The sequence below is a fragment of the Rhinatrema bivittatum genome, chromosome 2 (assembly GCF_901001135.1).
Source record: "Rhinatrema bivittatum chromosome 2, aRhiBiv1.1, whole genome shotgun sequence".
NCBI lineage: Eukaryota > Metazoa > Chordata > Amphibia > Gymnophiona > Rhinatrematidae > Rhinatrema > Rhinatrema bivittatum.
In genome coordinates this window covers 544,347,741-544,370,999 of record NC_042616.1, presented here as the reverse complement: position 1 = coordinate 544,370,999, position 23,259 = coordinate 544,347,741, and the positions used below count along the sequence as shown (strand labels likewise).

At 46.4% G+C, this 23,259-nt stretch overlaps 1 protein-coding gene and 1 long non-coding RNA gene across 4 annotated transcripts in view; one reads left to right on the top strand and one right to left on the bottom strand.

The window, feature by feature from the left end:
- The window catches only part of LOC115085174, a 50,176-nt gene extending 46,943 nt beyond the window's left edge, over window positions 1–3,233 (bottom strand). Inside the window, exon 1 of one of the 2 annotated variants that reach the window (XR_003854752.1) lies at window positions 3,165–3,233. This is a non-coding gene — a long non-coding RNA (uncharacterized LOC115085174). Of the gene's footprint in view, window positions 1–3,106 lie in introns of both variants that reach the window. The other variant, XR_003854751.1, reaches the window with a different exon arrangement.
- Window positions 3,234–3,362: 129 nt separating this feature from the next.
- The window catches only part of LOC115085173 (cytosolic non-specific dipeptidase-like), a 139,831-nt gene continuing 119,934 nt past the window's right edge, over window positions 3,363–23,259 (top strand). Inside the window, exon 1 of one of the 2 annotated variants that reach the window (XM_029590876.1) lies at window positions 3,363–3,453. The gene's annotated coding sequence lies outside the window, so the exon portion shown is untranslated. Of the gene's footprint in view, window positions 3,454–3,569; window positions 3,785–23,259 lie in introns of those variants that run through there. The other variant, XM_029590875.1, reaches the window with a different exon arrangement.

Sequence of the window (23,259 nt, the reverse complement as noted above, 5' to 3'; positions counted from 1 at the left end):
GAAGGCCTCGGCTGGGAGAAGGAGTTTTATTCGCCGCATTCTTTCCGCATAGGAGTGGCGACTGCGGCGGCGGACTTAGGTTTGTCAGAAAACACAGATTCAAGCAATAGGAAGATGGAAATTAGCTGCTTTCAGGTCGTATGTACGGAATGAGGCGGAGTGAGGGGACGGGGACGGGTATCAGGACTAGGGTTAATGCAGTCATTTGTTTTACAGATGCGAGGGTCGTACCCAAACGGGAATGTGCCTGGGTTGTGGGCCATTCATTCGTTCATCGTGCACAGAAGAGGGCTGCGAAGAGGCCTTATGGAGAGAATTTAAATTTGAACAAATGTAATGGTTTGTGCAATGGTTGGGAAGGGGGGGTATGCGTTGGGGTGAGTTGCGCTCTTTCCTCCAGCGGCAGGAAAAATCTGGGGTGCCCCCAAGATGATGATTATTCATTTAGGGGGTAATGACATTGGGAAGATGTCGTGTCGTAAATTGCTGACATTAATGCGTAAGGATTTAGTGCGTATTTTAAATGATATGCCAGATACAAGGGTGGGATGGTTGGACATCATAATTTGAATCAAACACAGTTCGGAACTTTTATGGTGTAGAGGGGTCAAAAAGCTGAATCGACAGATTGGCAAATGGTTGGTTCAGCATACATGATCGTGGGAGGTTTTGGGTGGCTTCTTTTTAGGGGATGGGATTCATCTTTCTGAAATTGGCATGGATTTGTTCAATAATGCCTTGGAGGAAGGTTTTGTGCAACAGTTGCGTAGATAGAGGGCTGCAGTAGGGGAACAAGTTACTTTTGTTTGTGGCGGAAAACCCGAGCTCTAAGTTGAAATGTGTTGTATTTGGTTTGCAAAGGACATTGGAGGAGGGGGAAATGCTCGTGTAGTTTGGGGCTGCTACATGGGAAGGCCTAAGAGCAAGGGGGGGGGGGGGGGGGGGGGCAATGCTCAGGCCGCACGCTTACCCTCGCTGGAGCCGTGGCAGGGTAAGCGGGGGGAGCTTCGGACGAGTCTTACCACTGGGACATGGTGCTAAGTGAAGAGGGGGTGAAAGGGAGGGGGAAATGTATATTGAATTGTATATATAAGTTCAAGAGCTCGGGTTCTGTGGTCTAATAAACTGCGGCCTTGTGTTTAACGCCACAATGTGTACAGTGTGTTATTTATGGGGGGAGAGAGGATTCGGATAGTGAATCGCAGGTCTTGCTTCCCTATGTTAGAAGCTATTTATACACAGAAAATACTTAAAAAATACTTTTGTGAGTGTAATGGAGGAAATACAGTAGCTTGCAATAGTATTTAACCCCCTAAAAGTGTCCATCAGATTTTTGTTGATTACATAATGTTACATAGATTTTTCCAGACAGTAAGTGCTAAAAGTAAATTTTTAAACTCACAATACATTATTTAGTAATGGCTTATATCTAGCCTCCCTCCCATGCAGGCCAGTTGTATGGTTGCCTGGTGCACCACCACTCCAGTCTCAAACACTGAACTCTGTAGCTCCTTCAAAGTGAAAAACAAAACAAAATAAAAAAAAACCACAACACCCCCACACACACATTCTCTCCCCCTCCCCACCAGCACATGTCTGGCCTCCCCACACACACATTCTTTCCCCCTCTCCCCCCCCCCAGCAGCACATGTCTGCCACCCCCAAACATTCTCTCTCCCCCCCCCAGCAGCACGTCTGGCCCCCCCCCACACACATTCTCTCCCCCTCTCTCCCCCCAGCAGCACATGTCTGCCCCCCCACACACATTCTCTCCCTCCCCCCAGCAGCACGTCTGCCTCCCCCCACACATTCTTCCCCCCCCAGCAGTACGTCTGCCCCTACACACACATTCTTCCCCCCCCACATTCTCTCCCCTCCCCCCAAGCAGCACATCTGCCCCCCCACACACACATTCTTTCCCCCTCTCCCCCCCAGCAGCACATGTCTGCCCCCACACACATTCTCATCCCTCCCCCCCCAGCAGCACGTCTGCCCCCCCCACACATTCTCCCCCCCCAGCAGTACGTCTGCCCCCCCCCACACATTCTTTCCCCCCCCACATTCTCTCCCCTCCCCCCCAAGCAGCACATCTGCCCCCCCACACACACATTCCCTCCCCCCCCAGCAGCACATGTCTGCCCCCTCACACACACACACACACACATTCTCCCTCCCCACAGCACGTCTGCCCCCCCACACTCATTCTATCCCCTTCCCACCCCCCAGCAGCACGTCTGGCCTCCTCCACACACATTCTCTCCCTCCCCCCAGCGGCACATGTCTGCTCCCCCCCCACACACATTCTCTCCCTCCCCCCCAGCGGCACATGTCTGCCCCCCCCCCCCACCACACACATTCTCCCCTCACCCCAGCGGCACATGTCTGCCCCCCCACACTCATTCTATCCCCTTTCCCACCCCCCAGCAGCACGTCTGGCCTCCTCCACACACATTCTCTCCCCCCCCCCCAGCGGCACATGTCTGCCCCCCACACACACATTCTCTCCCTCCCCCCAGCAGCGCATGTCTGCCCCCCCACACTCATTCTATCCCCCTTCCCACCCCCCAGCAGCACATGTCTGGCCTCCTCCACACACATTCTCTCCCTCCCCCCAGCAGCACGTCTGACCCCCCCATACTCATTCTCTCCCCCCCCCCCAGCAGCACGTCTGATCCTCCCCATACTCATTCTCTCCCTCCCCCCAGCAGCACGTCTGATCCTCCCCATACTCATTCTCTCCCCCCAGCACATGTCTGATCCCCCCCATACTCATTCTCTCCCCACAGCACGTCTGATCCCCCCATACTCATTCTCTCCCCCCAGCAGCACATTCCTGCCCCTCCCACACATTCTCTCCCCCCCCCCCCATTCTTTCCCCCTCCAGCACATGTCTGATCCCCCCACACGCAGACATTCTTTCCCCCTCTCCCCCCCCATTCTTTCCCCCTCCAGCACATGTCTGATCCCCCCACACGCAGACATTCTTTCCCCCTCTCCCCCCCCATTCTTTCCCCCTCCAGCACATGTCTGATCCCCCCACACGCAGACATTCTTTCCCCCTCTCCCCCCCCAGCAGCACATGTCTGGTCCCCACACATACATGTACCTCTTCTTTTTGATTGTTGCCAGTTAAGTGCTTCACTCCACTCAGCGTTCAAGCCTACCTGCTTGCTGCATAAAACCTTCCAGGATCACTAGACAACAGTTGCTTGCAGTACACTACCTGTCTGCCCACGTGATCCTCGTGGACAGGCCTGGAACGCAGCAGCAGCCAATTACAGGGACAGCTGGGCTCAAGTCCCACCCACCAAGCCCTAAAGAAATGCGATTGACAGCAAAAAACGCCCAATAGTAAGGAACCCGCGAACTGAAGGAAAAAAAAAAAAAAAAAAGCCCAAACTCGGGGGAAATAAGCGAGGTTGGCAATACTATAACGGACTTGTACGCGTGCAGGTAATGTTAGTGTATGAGCCCGAGGCGTAAGGATACCGAGGGTGTGACGGCCTCACTACGGAAGTAGCATGCACAGATGATGATGTTCCATTTGAATGTTGTAACTGTGAGCCAAATATCGTCCCTGTATCCAGGAAGGTGTTATGGGGAGGTTAAAGGGTCTCGTTTAAGAGGACTGGGATTGTGAGTCTGGGACTATTTTGTTGCCAGTGGCTGTAGTGATCCCAGGAAAGCTCTCGGCACCTGGAAAAAGCACCGTTAAGGAGAGCCGGAACGTGGCTTCGGGAGGAAAGAAGAAGGTTGTTACCGGCGTTGTTAGAGTTGGTACAACGTAGGTTTAATTTTTTATTTATTTTTTTTGTCCGTTTAAAAACTCGAAAGACAAAGATCCTTAACCTTGGCAGACGGTTGTATTTGTGGGGGAGACCCCTGCTTTGGTTTTCAATAGTCAAAAGATATTCTGGGTGGGGGAGACTATTTATTTAAACTTATCGTGTTCGACTTGGTTGGTAACTGTTTTAACTGCGCTGTTGTAATACTGCTAAAACACTACTGAAGTCCCTTTTTTTTTTTTTTTTAGAGGAAGAGCAATGCTGTTAAGAGTGATTCGAGGGGGAGGGGGGGGAGTGGGGTGTGTTCTCTGGGCGATCAAGATTTAGCTGGACACTTAAAAGTGGGAAACGTTTTGTGGGTTTGACCCTTTGCAGGATGGGGTGTGTGAAAGGGACCTCTAGGGATGTGGTCCACTGGCGTGGCCAGCCTGTGGGCTTGGTAGAGCCTGTGGACCTTCCCAAGCAGGAGTGGGCCCTGGAGGGCAGGGCTTACCAAAATGGGGGTTGTCTCCCCGACTTTCAGCTGGGGTCACAAATGCCTCAAATGGCAGCACTCTTCAGGGCCAGTGAAGTCGGCATGCAATCCCAGGCCCTGCAAAGACCTCACCCCGGCATGATCTTCTATGATAACTGGGACCCGGTCCACTTTACTATCTGCATAAGCAAATGTGGAAGTAATGACCCCTTTTCCAGTAAGGAAATCCCTTCCCCAACCAGGAGTTACATATTCTAACCCAATGTACAGCTCTACTAGAAAAAGAGAACCCTTGAGAGGGTGTGCAAAAAGAGAAATGTGGGTGGAAGGAAATGTAGTTTAAGGTTAATTATCAGCAGAGATGATTTGAAAAATTGGAATTGCTGTAGTTGAAAGTTTGAGTGAAGAAATGCTTGAATTGAATCGGTTTAAATGTGAACTTGGACAATATGCCAAAGGATTTATTCAGTCAGAGGCTGGTATTAATACCAGAAACTGTAAAAACTGACCCAGTGCTCAAGCACTGGTTCTGCACAGGTACCCGTGCAGAGTGAACAGCTGATATAAAGGGCAAATTTGAGACCTGTATGGTCTGGGGTTTTTTTTTGGAAGAGGGGATTGGAATTAAATCTCCTAGCTACTTGGGGAGATAAAATTCAGGAAGATTTCTTTACTAACTAAATCTTTCTCTACTACAGCTGTATGCTAGTAAGACTATCATACATATAATGAAAAAAAGAAAAGTAAGTTTGAGTAATTAACAAAAAAAAAATTAGATGACACCATTCCTGCTCCACTCATGGGGGGTTACACATGCATACAGTTATTTTAGCATAAATGCACTGATATCTTGTGGAATTAATTTAGTATGCATGCCAAGGCTCTAATGCTTAATGTGCATAGTGTGCACAGCCCCCATAGTATTTCACATTGAGCTTCATATTTTATATCTTACAAAATTAGTTCATTTCTCAGTTTGAAAACAATCATCTCGTCCAATTTAAAACATGCAACATATATTGACATTTGTAGATTATGGATGAAAGTGTCACTTTATAAGTAAAGAATCTTGGCTACATAAGTCAATACATGCTCTCAAATATGCATCCCATGGGAAAATCACAATACATTATAATCACACAAAATCAATTCCATGCAGAAACATTTGTTTTACTGTAATATAAAGCAAACAATGTCTGAATTAATGCCTTGCAAAGCTGCAGCTTGCATATTCAAAACTGTTCCTCTTGAATTAACAGGGTGTTTGTATTGCCACCCAAAGAAAACAGCTTGATTACTTTAAAAGCAACATATTCAACTCTGATAAAATGAGCAACTAGATATGCATTAACTTACTCCTGGGGGAATTCTGTGCACAAAAACACAAAATTCAGCAAAATTTTGCAAACTTTATATTGGTCAAAATAACACAATTTACATGACAGTCTTTAAGTACAGTAATTACCTCTCCCAAATCCTAAGCCTAACATCTCTAGCCATATCTCTATTCAGTGCACAATCTATCCTTAAAAAAGCGCCCATCCTCCACGATATCCTCACAGATGACAACCCTGACATATGTGCCATTACTGAATCATGGCTAAAAGACACTGATCATGTTTTCGTTAATCAACTACCCTTACAGATCTACGACATCTTCAATATCCCAAGAAAAAGGTGGAGGGTTACTTTTTAGCCGCTAAAAAAACACCTCAACCTCAAACTCCATCCCTCACACCCACCCCTAGATTAGAAATTGGGCTCTTCAAATCCAAGACCCTGCAGATTTGCCTCATCTATGCTCCCCCAGGTCTAATCGAACACGATCCATCCCCCATTATAGAATACATAACAGACAACGTCAAACCTGACACTCCTGCAGTCATCCTCGGAGACTTCAACCTTCATGTAGATGTCACCCCTATCACACCATCTTGCGAAAACCCTGCTGATCAGTCTCCAGGCCCTAGGCTTCCGACAATTCATCAACTCACCCACACACAATGCTGGTCACACCCTCGACCTCCTCTTCATCAACACCCACATCACCTCGCCCACCACCCCATCTGCCACCCCCATACCATGGTCCGATCATTTCATTATCAACGCCCATCTTACTATCAACACCACCCTCTCCAGAAGCCACCTCTCACAGGGTAAGTCCAATACCTCCAGCAAGACCATCACTTTCCGTAAATTCTGCTCTTCGGAGGACCTCACCCTCGCCTTTGACAAAACAGATAAAAACCTGGACCTCACCAGCCCAGACACAGCTCTGCAATCCTGGAACAACATCAACACAAGGATAGCAGACGAATTCTGCCCCTTGATACACAAAAAAATACCCCTTTCAACCACCGACAAAAAACCATGGTACACTAACGAACTCAGACTGATCAAACAAGACCTCAGAGCAAAAGAGCGCGCCTGGCGCAAAAAACCCTCACCCACACTCAAGTCAACATACAAACACACGCTACATATTTACCGACAGGCCACCATACAAGCAAAAAAGGATTTCTACGCAACTAAAATCCACAACTATCAATTCAACTCCAATGTCCTCTTCTCTTATGTTACAGAGCTCACTAAGCCCCCCCACAATCCCCAACTCCCAAGAAGAAAACTCTAATGAAAAATGTGCTGAATTGGCTAAATATTTCCAAAACAAAATTCATAATATTCTGCTTCGATTCACCTCCAAACCCTCCGCCACCCTCCCTACCTTCCAAAACCAATGGAATCACCTTTCACACCTTTGACAACACCTCCACACTGGAAATAGAAAATATACTAAAAAAGATGAAACCCGCCTCCCACACTGCTGACAGCATCCCCTCTAAAACCCTCCTCTCCATCCCCACCTCCATAACCAAGCTCCTCGTAGACCTAATCAACTGCTCACTTACTTCTGGCAAAGTCCCAGACCCTCTTAAACTTGCTATCGTCAAGCCCCTCCTTAAAAAACCCACCTTAGATGCTAATGACCCCTCCAAACTATCGGCCCATATCCAACTTGCCTTTTGTATCCAAAATCCTCAAAAAGTAGTCAATACCCAACTCTCAGATTATCTGGAAGACCATAGCATCCTGCATCCCTCCCAATTTGGCTTCCGGAAAGGTCGTAATACTGAAAACCTCCTTCTAGCTATCACTAATACAGTTCACATAGGCCTGGACCAAGGAAACTCCTATCTACTCGCCCTCCTAGATATCTCTGCGGCCTTCGATACTGTCAACCACCAAATCCTTCTATCCCGGTTGTCAGAGATAGGCATATCAGGCACAGTACTCTCTTGGTTCACATCATTCCTCACCCACAGAGAATACCTAGTTAAAATTAACCATTCTCAATCCCCACCCATCCCCCTCATGCAAGGTGTCCCACAAGGCTCCTCCCTATCCTCCACCCTTTTCAATATCTATCTCCTCCCCCTCTGCCACCTACTCTCTGACCTCGGGCTCAATTTCTTCCTGTATGCGGATGATGTGCAGATCCTCATCCCCATTCAAAAAACCATCAAAGACACTCTGCAATTCTGGGACTCCTGCTTAGCCTCCATCAACATCCTCTTAACCAACCTCCAGCTCGCACTCAACACAACCAAAACAGAAATTCTCCTCATATCTAACAATCCTGAACTCACATCTCAAACCTCATTCAACGTCCCCACCCCCCTCTGCCACACTGCCTCCCCCTTATACCATCCGTAAGAGATCTAGGTGTAGTATTAGACCAACACCTCAACCTTAAAACCCACATCAAATCACTTCTAAAAGGGGGATTCTTTAAACTACACATTCTCAAAAAAATAAAACCCCTCCTCCACGCCAAAGATTTTCCGTCTAGTTTTGCAGTCTACCATTCTATCGAAACTAGACTACTGCAACTCCCTCCTCATAGGCCTCCCATACTCTACCATCAAACCCTTACAAATCCTGCAAGAATAATCACTGACACCCGAAAAAGAGAACATATCACCCCAGTCCTAAAGGATTTGCATTGGCTCCCCATCCCCTTCCGCATAAAATACAAAACCCTCACCGTTCTTCACAATGTACTCTATAGCAACAACCCGCCTGGCTCAAGGAAATGCCACGCTTCCGTGCATCCAATCACCCTTCCAGAGCCACCTTAGCTGGCACCCTCCACACCCCACCACTCAAAAACTGCGCATCTCTCCTCCACCAGAGATAGAGCATTTACCATAGCAGGACCCACCCTATGGCACTCACTCCCCACCTCTCTCCGCCTCGAACCCTCCCTACTCAACTTCAAAAAAGGCATCAAAACATGGCTCTTCCTGCAGGCCTACCCCGACACTAACCAAACCTAATCCCCCCTGCCCCTGCCACATCGCCACACTACGTCCTGCCACACCTCCCTCCACGAAAAGGTTAATTATGCAATCTATTGAAATGTAAGGATTTTGTTAATGCTGTTATTCCACTAAGGATATTGTTAAGACTGTTATTTCAGTTCCTATCCACTTTTTTCTCCTTTCTCTCCTACTCTTGCTTTTCACGCCCCTCAGGCTCTAGCTTTCTCCCTACCCCCCCTCTCCCTCCTTTCCTCCTCTGCTCCCCTTCCCCGGTTATTTGTAATTTCTATTTCCTTTTCTCCATGAGTTTATTGTGAACTGGTATGATTGGTCTCACGAATATCGGCATATTAAAAGTTCATAAATAAATAATTACATTTTAAATTAATACAGAAAAAAGTTACTACTTAAAGATGCAGAATTTTAAATATTTTGAGCAGAGTTTCCCTAGAAATTCACTGAAAGTGACCCTTCCACTCACTTTCCCTACCCCACTGGCCACTTTGCCCTCTCAGGCCCCAACACCTTCCACCTGCCAGTATCTCTCCCCTCCACCTCTAGGCGCAACCCCCTTCCACTCTATCGCCAGTCCCAGAGTTTGACCCTGTTCTCAGTTCTGCCCCTCCCTCTCTCTCACACATGCTCCCTCTCTCTAATACACATAACCACACACCCTCATACAGGCTTTCACTCTCTCGCACACACACATCCCCTCATACAGGGCCCTCTTTCTTGCATACAAACCCCACACAAGCTCCCTTTCTTCTCTCACACATACATCCTCACACAGGCTACCTATGTCTCTCTGTCATGTACCCCTTCACATAGGCTCTGTCTCACAATACATACGGAAGAAAAACAAGGATTAGACGCCACTGTCTTTTTCAAAACTTTATTGAAGTGGAGACTTGTATATTCTTAAAGCCCGACTCTGGCCGAGTTTCGCAGTTGAACGACTGCCTCAGGGGCTAGAAACAAATCATACAACACGCTTGATTTAGTGTAGATGAATAGGCAATAAATAATCAACAACATAATATTAAATAACACACAAATTAAAACCATATATTAAAAAATGTCATGATGTAAAAAAGTCATGTTTACAATGGTGACATGAAACTAAAACATTAAGGGGTAGATTTTATAAATTTGCGCGAACAAAAGTACGCTGGATTTTATAAGATACACGCGTATCTTATAAAATCCGGGGTCGGCGCATGCAAGGGGGTGCACATTTGTGCAACCTGCCTGTTCCCTCCGAGGCCGCACCGAAATCGGAGCGGCCTCGGAGGGAACTTTCTTTCCACCCACCCCCCTGGCCCTATATAAACCCCCCCAACCTTTTGTTGGCAGATTTACGCCTGCTGAAAGCAGATGTAAATCTGCGAGCGCCAGCGGGCTGCTGGCACGCCATCACCCAACCAGGGGCTGGTCCAGAGGCCTCGACCATGCCCCCGGGCCTGGCACCACGCCCCCAGTCCCACCCCGAACTGCCCCCTGACCACGCCACCTCCCCCCGCCCCTTTATGAAGCCCCGGGACTTGCGCGCGCCAGCGGCCTATGCAAAATAGGTGCGCCAGCGCGCGAGGGGCCCTGCGTGCGGTAAATCCGGCCGGACTTACACGCGCAGGGCATTTAAAATCCGGCCCTAAAAGCAGAGTCATAAACATTTTTTATTCTTGTAGTTTCCCATATTTAAAAATCTTTGAAATAATTTTTTACAAAAATGAAAGGCATTAAAGATTGAAGTGTGTAAATTTCAAATGTGATATCTGAGTTGAAGGTCCAATAAACACATCACATTGACAAGAATATAAATTGCGAATAAAATAAAAAGGTCAGATGTGTGCCTTGGTCCAGTAGCTGATTTTCCCAGTGTGGACTTAGCTGATTGTACAGCTTAAAGGCAGCGGGTGCAGGAGGCCGAGCACGGTGGTTACAATACATGCCCTCTCCCCCTGCAGATGGAGACAGTCTCTGTACTTGGCTGGTAAGAGCTGAGCTTGGGGAAGTTTAAAAAAAAAAAAAAAAATTGCAAGACAGAGACAGTATAGTGGGGTTTTTCCCACAGATAAGCAGGCTGAATTAGCCATGCTGTCTGGGGACATCTTCCAGGACGGCCAAGGCGGAGCTTCTCTAGCTGACAGAACTTTGCTCTGTGTGAGGCTGTGCGTGCTTTCCCATGCGGTGCCTTCTTCCTCTCAATTTTTCTTTCCCGCGCTGCGAGCTGCACACGGAGCTCCCTCGACTCCTCTCGGATCATTCCTTTTCTTCTTCAGCGATCTTCAAGTTTGTCCAGCCATGCCTCCCAGGCCACCAGGATTCAAGTTTTGCCATTGCGGCAAAATCATGTCAACTACAGACGGGCACAACTATTATTTGTGCCTGGGCCCGGAGCACGACATGTCTGTCAGGACTGCGGATGCATGTCCCCCAGGACCCAGCAGCAGAGTGCCTCAAGGAGGATATCTCCGGGTCCTACGCCCCGGTGTCTGAGCACCTGTCAGCCCACTCTTCCCTGGCACTCAGATTGGACTGCCCCAAGCAGTTGAAGAGGGCATCTGTGGGACCCCCAGTGCAGCCTCGGACAGACAGTAAGAGGCCCGACCCCACCCCCTGTGCTCTCCCAAGGCACAAAAAGCGTCAGATGCGCTGGTGAGTCTGGCGCTGACCGAAGCGAGACCATCGCACTCGGCTGAGACGTTGCACCGTAGAGATGTATTGTCTGGGATCGGGCACAAGTGGCACTCCACGCATGTGTCGGAGCCAAAGCACAAGAAGCGCTTGATGCACAAAGCACCCATGCACCGACGCAGCAAGCCGAAGCACAGTGACGCAACGGGACATGCTGGCGGGCCCATCAACGCAAGCACAGCGCAGTGCGACACATGACCCTCCATCCCACCATAAGGAGTTGGCCCTGACACCAGAGCCTCAAGGGTGGCATCCTTCCAAAATTAGACCTGGTCTTCTCAGATGGGGAAATATTTCCATCACGGGTTCTGGCTCTTATTGTCCAGTCTTCTCTGCCTTGTCAGTGTGCAGGCATAGGTGAGAATTGCCATGCCTTCAGGACCCTCTCCAAAAGCGCCACAAGCTGTCATCTGTGGAAGAATGCGTCCCTCATCGACCTTGGGGACCTGACTCCTATATACTCCGGGCAGTTGTGCCACCCAGGCGCTTCCGTAGAGATGACCAAGGGACTCTGACATCCCAAGAAATGTCTCAGATCTGACATCTTATCCAAGTTCTTGCCTCGGTGGAGGATCAACACAGGGCCGTGCTTTGTCTGCCAGTGCCTACATAGGAAACCTCCCATCGGGGAGACTCCCCTCCCTCACCAAGAGACAAGGGCAGCCCAGACCGCAGATTCAGCAGTTCGGACAGGCGTCCATCCCCCTTCTCTGCCCTCTTTTCCTGGTTTGAGATACCCCTTGGACCCCGCCGGAGGAGCATCTGGAGCACCCCCCCCCCCCCCCCCGAAGATCTCTCATACTCCAAGTTTGTGGAGAAGGTGGGGGCCAAGCTGAACACTGAGACTTGGAAAGTGCTGGACCCCCGGGTAGAAAGTCCTAGGAATCAAAAACCTTCAAAACACTTTCTGAGCCCACCACTCTACCATCATGTGGTGCTGGGACGCAGTGATGACTAGGACCTGGGAGTCCCTTTCTCAGTTCCGAATGAGGCAAGTAGTGGAATCTGCAATGAGAGCCAAGAAATCCCATCTATATTCAAATACCCCTCTGGCATGGGACTCCAAATACCTAGACGATTTTGGACAACAGGCATTTCAAGCGTGGATGCTGAATGCCAAGATTCAGCAACACCAATTTTATATCAAGCAGACCCTCTTGAGTGCCTGCAGTCCCTCAAGCCATTCGTCATTACCACCTCACAACCAGACGCAATGGCACAGCAGTTCCACGACCAGGAGGAAGGTCTTGGACATTTTCTGCGGGTGATATACAAGGCTTTTGAGACATTTGCCTGCACCACAGCAGGGAGCATTGCCGCCCGGAGGATAGCATGGCTTAGAGCCAGTGGCTATTTGTGAAAATGTCCACGAGAAATTAGCGGACCTCCCTTGTCACCCTGATAATCTCTTGGGGACAAGTTGCAGGAGACAGTGGTGGTGCTGCTGAAAGAGCAAAACATCGCAGTGATGCCCCTAGGCGTCACTGTCAGACCAGCTGGCATCTAAGAAATACTACCTGGTGTATAGGAAATCCAGCGAAGCCCCTTTCAACCCTATTCCGCTTACTACCCACCGTCATACCCCCTGGCGAGACCTCTGCAATCCACACAACCACAGCCCCAGGGTCGATAGCAACGTCTGCCACCAACTAATAACAATAACCCAAACCCCAGGAGGGGATTTTAGGAGGCACGAGAGCCACTTCCACTGCTACATACGGGAGGGAGGATTTCCCATTTCTACAACCTCCTGGGAAGCCATCACCTCCAAACTGTTGGGTTCTTTCCATAGTCAAGGACAGATGCACGCTCCATTTCAAGATGGCACCCATTCTTCCCATCCAGTGAGTCCACATCATTCCACTGCTTGAAGGAGGAGATCTCTATGCTTCTCTGGCAGCACTCCATCCAGCAGATCCCCCAATTCGCAGTGGGGCCAGGGATTCTACTCCCAATACTTTCTTATACCCAAACTTCGGGAGGATTGTGCCCCATCTTGGATGCTTGGAGTCCTCAACAGGTTTCTTATCAGAGAGAAATTCAAGATGACTTCTTTAAATCCATTCTGGCTGCATTTCTCCAACCCAGTGATTGGATGTGCTTGCTAGACCTCAAGCTTGCATACTCGTATATTCCCATGCATCCCTCCTCATGGCGCTACCTGTGTTTTCAGGTTGATAGTCATCCCTACTAATAGAGTTCTTCCCTTTGGACTTTCCTCCGCCCAGAGAGTATTCCCCAAATGCCTAGCGGTAGCAATGGCCCACCTCAGGAAACAGGGAATACAGTTTTTCCATACCTCATTTGCTGACTGCAACCCCCACCCAGCGCCTACTAACCATGATCCAATGTCTGGAAAGCCTGGGATTAGTGATCAACTACGAGAAATCCAGCCTTCAACCTATGCAGAACCTACAATTCAGCTGTTTATTAGCTGCCTTAGTGACTATTTAAAGCACAAACACACTAAATAATATACCCCAATAGTTTACTTCCTCCCCAATACTTAAAAAAAAATTCCCAAGCAAAACTTACTGATTCCTTTCAGCCACCAGCAAGGTGATTCTTTCTCTCTCAGTGCCCCCACTGGATTTTGGTTGAGTACAGTTCTGGTTACCTGTTTTTAATCAAGTTTTTGCTAGTCTGTCCACAGTTCCTTTTGAAGAGAATATTGGTAGGCTGGGGTCGCTGCAGGGCTACATATACTGTAATGGCAGCTTGCTCCATCTCCATCTGCTGGCAGGGGGAGCATAAACCCACTGGTCCTGAGTCCATCTGTCTACACTAAGGAAAACAAAATTATCAGGTAAGTAATTTCCCCCATGTCCTCACCCTTTTAGGCTCTCTCCTTGCCATCTTTCTCCCCTTGTCTCTTCTTCCTCCTCCATGATTTCTCTTATCTGATTGTGCTCCCTCTCTCTGAGGCAGTCTCCCCAAATGGGTTTCTTTTTTGCATACCTTGACAAGAATGAACCTAATTCATAATCCAGGGTTGGGGATGATCTCAACTTTACTGCTAATTCCTTTTAGTACATACATTGTGTGTAATTTTCATAGGCAACATATTAAAAGTGCGCTTGGAAATTTTTCTTAATCAGGCCAGTGGCACCCAATATAATTGGGACTATTTTAGTAACTTTCTGCTTCATTTTCTTCTCCGCTGCCCTGGCTTTTCCTCCCAGCACAGGGTACCAGCTGCTTCCTGCAGCAGCACTACCTGCCACTCTTCCTCAATTCCTGCTCCCTTTTTTCAGTTTGTTTACTCTTTTCTCCCATTTCCTTTTTTGCACTTTTTCCTTTCTTTGCTTCCCTTCCTGTTTGCCTTTCCCTCTTCTTACTTTCATTCTTTTTCTTTTTGTTATACTGGCAGAATTGTATTAAGGCGCCATCTGCTGGGCTTTGTTGATACTGTGCTGGGTTGTTAAACTAATTTGATCGAAAAATGATCAAATAGCCCAGTAGATCTGAGCAGTTATTTTTTTCTATGAAAGATTTCCTAAATTTTAACTTCTTTTTGCAGTCTAGGAAATGACTATCACATAGAAAAGGTTCAGTATTGGCTAGGATTTTTGAAAAATTGCTGTCTTGGAATTTCTTTTGATGTATTTTCTTTAAAGGTCCCTCCTATGAGGTCTATTTAACATGGTAAACATTGTTTTCATTGGTTAAATGTGAAATTTGTTTCCTTTTTTGTACCATGGTGTTTGTTTGCTTTCTTGATAAATGAAAATCTTTAAAGAAAATTTAAAAAAAAATATTCTCTAAAGGGGGTGGGGGGGGGGGAGACCAAGATGGCTGCCGTATGGTGAACACGCGAACGTCTTAGCTCCGTTGGCTTTTTTCTGAATTGGCCCCTATTGCCTGATTCTATGTTGTTTTTCTGGAGAATGCCTCACACAAAACACAAAGCTAAAGTGAGAGAAGTTTACCTCGACACCATCTTCTGGACGCCAGACAGCCACGGATCGAGGAAATGTTTGCGGGACCTAAGCAGCCCTTGCCAGTGGGAGGAGCCACTGGAGGTTTCTGCAAGGAGCAGACGCTGAGCCCCAAGGCAAACGAGACATCACTCAGCCCCGGCGCTCTGACAACTCCTGAACAGCTGTTTGGAATCCAAGGAAAATCAGAGGACTTGTCAGCTATTCTGCTGGAGAGATAAACTGCCTCAGTAGACTCTGATGTCCAGATCAGAGCCTGTGTGATACAGACGTTTTCGAAGAGCCCTGATTTACAGGGTTCCAAGGGCCCAAGTGTAGAGGCACAGCATTAAGATGACTAAGGAGGCGACCCCCATGGAGGTAGGAAAAGGAGATATGATATACAAATTACTTGCAACCCTCCCTTGATCAGGCCTCAAAAAATCACACTAGATGAAATTTGGAATATTATATCTTCAATGGATAAATCAATAAGTTCACTAACAGCATTGGTGAAAGAAAGTATATCTAAAACACAAAGTTTGGATAATAAAGTAACAACAATGGAAACATCACTGAAATATCTTGAACAAAAAATAGTAGGAGTTGAGATGGTACAAGGCAATCTTATTAGATCAGAGAATATTCAATTAAACAAAATGGAGAATATTGAGAATCAGTTGAGAAGGCCCAATCTGAGGATATTGAATTTTCCTAGGATAAGATTGATTCCTCTCGAGGCTTGTTTAAAAGTTACATGGTAAATATTCTAAAAATTTCCTGAACAGGCAACTCCTGTAATTGCAAAAATATATTATCTACTCCAGTATAGAGGATAAAAGAATCAGGTCCAAGATCAATTATCAGATTCTTCTGTGGATTTAACATCAATCCTGGAGAAGTCCCATGAAATGATTATAGAAGATACTACTCTGGTTCAATTGCGTTTACCTCTGAAAGAGACTCAGTACTAACAATGTTTTCCGTAACCAAACGCAGAATTTCTATGGACACCAGATTCGGATATTTCCAGACATACAAGAAGTACACATGCCAGGAGGAAACAATTTAATGCTATTGGAGATGAGGTCATGTCTAGAGGGGCTAGATTCACATAACGTTTCCCATGTAAACATGTTACCTTTCAAAATTGTAAGTATATTTTTATAGAACCTGATCAATTACGTGTTTATCTTGATTCCCACTCCTAATTGTAATCCATGGGGGGTTCGGTATTGAAGCATATATGCATGGGTTAACTATATTGTATAATAAGGTGAATAATTTTCCTTTTTATGACTATTTCTTATAACATTCAGACATGTTTACTGATGTGGGATGGATTTCCAATTTATTTTTTTGAATCGTATATATGTTGTCTGATACTTCTTAGAACATTGAGTTCTACTGTATTTGTAAAAATTCAATAAAATTTAAAAAAAAATAATTTCCTAATAACACAAGATTGGGCGGTCAGAATTGATGGTATAGCTTCTGGAGGTCCGAACATAAGAATATGCCATACTGCCATACACCTCTCTTAAATACCTGGAAGTTCATATCGGCCCTGAGGTCAAGGATCTCTTCAATCTTAACTATACGCCGTTGGTAGCTGCAATAAAACGTGATTTTCAGAAATGGGATCGGGAACCTTATTCATGGCTAGGGAGAGTCGCCATTGTTAAAATGAATGTATTGCCCAGGTTCTTATACCTCTTTAATACTTTACCTATATACATCAGCCCAGCCATTTTGCGCTCCTGGCAGAAAATACTGTTCGATTCATCTGGCGGTGGCGCCCACCCCGGATTCCAGAGGCTTACTGTACCAAGAGATAGGGGCGGTTTGGGAGTACCAAATTTAGAATGGTACTATGCGGCTGTGCAACTGTCTGCCATTCCCGACATTCATAGTCGGGGAATGGCCAAGCAGTGGGCGGCCTTTGAGGAACAGGTAGTGGAGGGGATGCCACTGGCAGCCATGGTGTGGCAGCCTTGCCACACTTGGATTATCCGGGGGAGGTTGACTATGGCCTTGGAAACCACTATGAAATTGTGGTCCAAATGGAAAGAGCGCTTAGTGGGAACGAGGACTTATTTCTACCCCACTCGCTTATTTTATCTTGCGCAATTTCCAATGGGACGGGAACATTGTTCATTTAGAGCATGGCAAGCCACAAGCATAACCCTTATTGAACATTTAATTCGGGGGGGGATCTATCATGACATGGGCAGAAATGCAAGAAATATATCAGGAACCTCAAGGGGATTTCCTAGCGGGATGTCAAATATCCCATTTTCTGAATACTCCCCTGATTCAGGCCTCCCTAAGACAGGGCAAGACGCTGCTAGAACATTATTGTGAAAACGTTGATAACAAACGGGGCTTGATATCTAAGTTGTATGCCTTAACATTAGGGCAGGGATGCGCACCTTTTTCACATGTTTTACACTGGGAAGTAGATCTGGGGCGATGGTTAGCAGCAGATGATTGGGTGCAGGTTTATGTCGGCCCGAAAATGTTCTCTGTCTTCCTCTTTGCAAGAGAACTGTTACAAGTTGATCACACGATGGTATATCACTCCGCATACCCTGCATCAAAGATATTCCCACATCCATGCATCTTGCTGGAGAGGCTGCAGACAAACTGGCACTTTTCTTCACATGTGGTGGTCCTGCGAAAGAATGCAACAGCTTTGGAAGGCAGTGGCAGTGTGGACTGAAGGTCTGTTGGGTATCCGAGGGGTACAGGACCTTGGTTTTATGTTGCTCAATATCCCTCTCCCACATGTGGATAAAATACACACGTCATTTTGTCAACAGGTCTTTATTGCGACAAGGATGGCTATCTCACAGCATTGGAAATTGGCTACAGCGCCCTCTATTCGACTGGTACAACAAAAAGTTCACTTCTTTTGTAAAATGGCAGCCATCACAGCAGAGATTCATGACTCACAGCCTAAGTTTCAAGCGATTTGGACACCTTTCGTCACGTGGGAGCGTCAACAAGCTATTTTGAAGTAACCCTCAGCTTTTGCCATCTACCTGCATGGCCTCATGGACATCTTGGGTACTCCCCTTTAATCGGTTTCCAATTTGTTTTCTGTGTTGCTGTAGGTTTAGCTTAAATGAGCTCATGGATGGGGGGGGGAGGGTTGGGGGGTTACTTGGAGTTATGGGGCAGACACTCAGTGTTCGGTTTTGCCATGATGTTTTGGAATGTTTCTGACTCCACAATGGTTTTTGGATATAATTCATAATAAAATTATAAATTGAAAAAAAAAAAAGCCAGTTTCCCAAAGTTTTTGGGCAAGTGACTCCTCAAGACTACCAGCATTTTCAGCCTTATGGGGGAAGATCTTCCCAGAGAGCCTGTCTTTCGCAGATCTCAGTCCTTTCACCCCTGAAGGCCTGCAAAGCATGCGGGTTCTGGAACTGGAGCTCTCTATCTTCACTGAAGATTTGTAGGCTCACCGGTTGGTGCAGTAGATAGGTGGGCGCCTTTGTTATTCTTATCGCAGATGGGTCCAGATTATCTTGGATCAATGGGTCCTTAAAGCGGTTTGGGATGGATACGTTCTGGAATTTCTTCGCATTCCTCTGGATACCTTTATGATATCTCCATGCATCTCTCCTCAGAAGAGGGTAGCACTGGCAGGTACATTAAAAAGGCTGTTTAACCTGAAAGCTGTGATTCCTGTTCCCGAAACGCAGCAAAATACAGGCTGTTAGTCCATTTGTTTTGACATGCCCAAGAAGGAAGGGTACTAGATCTCCAAGGCATCGTCTGTCATTTACGGGTCACGCATTTCAGAATGGACATGCGTGACCCATAAATGACAGCCGACACTCAGTCCTTGCTTGTACTGCCATTATGACAATCTCATGTCTCTGGATCTGACAGAGGCATATCTGTATATTCCCATTCGTTGGTAACATCATTGGCTCCTTTGCTTTGTCATATTGAATTTCTAGTTTCATGCCTTGTCGTTCGGGCTGACCACGGTGCCCAGGATCTTTTTTTCCAAGGCCATGGTGGTGATAAGGACAATCTGGGTAGTAGGTAGGCAGCAAGCAAGAGAAATGAAAGGCAATCTGGGTCGTAGGCAAAGGTAACTCCAGCAGAGAGACAGCACAAGCAAGCCTGTAGCTGAGGCAACATTTGTGTCTGGAAGCTGGGTTTAAATAGCCCTCTTCCCGTGCTAGCGCGGGGGCCGTTGGGAGGTACGCTGATGGTGCCAAGGTGCCGCGCGACCGTGACTTCGCTGCTGCTTCGTGCTGCTCCCGTGTTTTGCAGGATAAGCCTGATTCGCGGTGGTAACAGGAGGATTTGATAGAGGTCTACAAAATCATGAAAGGACTTGAACAAGTTAATGTAAATTGGTTGTTTACGCGCTCAGATAATAGGACTAGGGGCATGCCATGAAGTTAGCAAATAGCTCATTTAAAACAAATTGAAGAAAATTCTTTTTCACTCAGCGCATAGTTAAGCTCTGGAATTCATTGCCAGAGAATGTGGTTACAACAATTACTGTAACTGAATTTAAAAAAGGTTTGGATAAGTTCCTAGAGGAAAAGTCCATATACTGTTATTATGGTAATTTAATAAGCAATAGTAAAATGAGATTTATTCACTGTTTGGGTACTTGCCAGGTACATTGACTTGGACCGGCTGCTGTTGGAAACAGGATTCTGGGCTTGATGAACCCTTGGTCTGACCCAATATGGCATATCTTATGTTCCAGTACCTACAAGTGTATCGTACAACTGCTCTCCCTTCATCTGGAGCAATGGAAGCTACCACTGTCAACTCAATTAAAGCCAAGGAAGAGAGAGAGCAGCAATGAGAAAACAGACTGAGTTGGTTGGAAATATGCCATTTCTGCTGCATACACTCTTACCCCTCCACAACAGCGGTTCAATTATGAGGCAGGGTGAGGTGGCCGCCTCGTGGCAAAAGATGGGGACCACAAAAAGTGTCCCCCCAAAACATTCTTTTGGTGCTCGCTTTGAGGCAGACATTATGCTTAAGTGCCCGCAGCCTGAAAAGCAGTGTGGCTGTGGTAGAGCACATCTCCCCACATTCAGAAGAGAGGCCCGTAGAGTAAGGTGGTCGCAGTAGGCCAAAAGAGTGATCTGTTGGAGTTCATGCCACCATGGCCGGAAGAAAGACTGACTGGAGCCTGAAAGACGGCTGTGGCCCAAAAAAGGAAGAGAGGGGGAGACCCCCGAGTGCATATATGACAGAGTAAGAGCCTGTGTTGTGGTATGAGAGCCTGTATGTATGTGTGATTGTGTGTGTTTGTATGCATGTTTGAATGTATGTGTGAGAGGTGGCAAATGAGACTGTGCGAGAGTCTATGTGTATATGACTGTGAGAGAGGGTATGAGTGAATACCTGGGTGTGCGTGAGAGGTGGTCTATGAGAGAGCCTGTATGCGTATGTGAGGGACAGAGAACCTGTGTGTGAGGGAGATGGATGTGTGTGTAAGTGTGTGTGTGTGTGGCTCCCCTCCCCAAATCCATGACATCTCAGGGGGACTGAAAATCAAAAGATCCAGGTATGGAAAACGGGGAATTTTTTTATTCTTTGTTTTATTTGTTGGGTGGTATTTGATGTCTGTTTTGAAATTATTTTTTTTAAGAACATTTAAAGAATTTTTGAGTTTAAACATTTTTTTAGCCCATAACAGGAAAAAAGCAAGAGGCTTTATGCAAGGAGACCAAAATAGGATTCTTCTTCGGCTCTGACAAAGAATCCGCCCCAGGCACTGCCAGCATTTTCAATGTCTGTGAAATCAGAACTGGTAGTTCATCTTTATGAAAGAACTGTAACATGGTTTGATACGGCTCCAAAGCAGGAGGAATTTCACATTTTCCAAGGAATCAGGATCCGCCTCATCTGTACCATCCAGGTCTCCACCAGGGATACCCTTGGTGAAATGAGGCATGCCACGGTGCTTAACTGTAGGATTGGAAGAGGGAGAGGCCACCAGCTGAGAGTCTGACCTGACTAGAGTGGGCAATGTGGAGTATTGTGTCTGAAGTGCCATCTCCTGCAGAGGAGCCAGTCAAGGGAATACCAAGATCTGGCACACTTCTAGCCAAAACCGTAATCAGACCATCATTAGAATGAGAGGATCCAGGTTTAGCAAAATCCAAGGAAAACTCTATCTGAGCATCTGAACAGCGCTGACATATGTTGGAAGACAGGTCAGGCTGAGAAGCCCTAATAAGACAGGCAACACAAAGCGAAAGACGCTTAGGCTTCTTATTTACCGGCACCATGAGTGCTGGTAACTGTGCGTTCAAACTGCTTGAGCTTAAAGTTACACGCACAAATTAAAGGCACCCCAGTAATAAGCACGGCAAGGCGCACTCTACTAGTGCGCTCCAATGGAGCGTATCACCACACTCAAATTTTTTTTTTTTTTTATGCGCACAAAACCTGTGCCTAGTAGGTCTTGTAGAGGGCAGTAAAGCATGCACAAGAGTGCGCAAAAATGCCACCACAACCTACCATGCGGTGTACAGAGAACAGCCTACCGCAGGGCCTAGCCCATCTGGGCCACTCAAACCACCAGGCTGCCCAGTTCCCCTAACCCCAACAGGAGTGGGAAAGATGTCAGGACAGTGCGCTCAGCGCACAGACTGAAGGAAGGCCTAAAAAACCCCTATGTAGGTAGAGAAAAATCTATTTTATTATTTTTTTTTTTAACTTACCAGAACTCAGCACTTACCGGCTGAGTACAGAGACTGTCTCTGGCTGCGGCGGTAGAGGCCATCTGCCATCCCCACTGCGCTCGCCCTTCTGCACCCGCTGCCTTTCAGATGAACAAGCAGCTAAGTTCAAGCTGGGAACCGGCTACCGGACCAAGGCACACCTCTGAGCGACTACAGAAATCACCTCAGGAATTCTCAACTGGGGGAGGGACCTTTAGGGATCATTGCAGGAGAATGGGCCTTTCATTGCTCTGAATTTTGAAAGGAGAAATTTATATTGAGAAATCTGCATAGGGAGATGCACGTCCACCATCTGCTGAAGATGGAGAATACTGGCAGGCTGGGGTCACAGCAGGAGTACATATACTGTGACATGAGCTTGCTCCATCTCCATCTGCTGGCAGGAGAGCATAACCCACTGGTCCTGAGTCCATCTGTCTACATACTAGGAAAATGTGGATGGCCTACATTCTCCAATTAATCATTAAGAAAAAAAAAAAAAGTATTAACAGACCTGAGGAAAAGAGGCTCAGAATTGTTTTTCTCCAAAACACCCATTTGATAGATTCTGAGCATAAGAAATTTTGTAGAGATTATGTTGGTAATTGCTTTTTTTCCTCTTACAGCCAAAGAGGTGTGGCTATTCTAATAAATAAAAATGTATCACTTTCCTTGGAAAGGCAATTTTCTGATATTAATGGGAGGTATTATCATACTGGGCTCTTTAGCAGAAAATTAAGCGCAATGTATATTCACACAGGTTGTTTTTGTTTCTAGCTTAACTGCTAAATTGGTTCAGTGGGATGACTCTCTGTGTAATGGGAGGTGATTTTAACATAATGGGATAACCCTTTATTAGATAGCAAATCTCCCAAATAACCCCCAAAAAATCAAGGGAAAATTGGCTTTCTCACAAAAGAATTGGAACTAATAGATGCATGGAGGATGCTTAATAGTGAAGACTCTGATTTTACTTTTTATTCACATGTCCATCATGTCTATTCGAGACTAGATTATTTTTTAGTTTCGGAAAGTTGGTTTGATAAAATTAAATGTAAGATTTGTGAAATTCTTTACTCAGATCATGCTTTACTTTTGCTTACTTTGGAACTCTTAAATACTAAAATGGAAAAGAAAAATTGGAAATTCCCCATCCACTTATGATAAACAATTTCATAAATTTCTCCTTGATAAATGGATAGAATTTGCAGATGCGCACATTTTTACTCGCCTTTTCAGTTTAAACCAATTTTCAGCCTAATTTTAGGATGATTAAAGAGCAGCTCTAGAGCTGTAGATGCAGTGTCCCAGCTGCTGGAAGCCAATGTGAGCTAACCCCCCCCC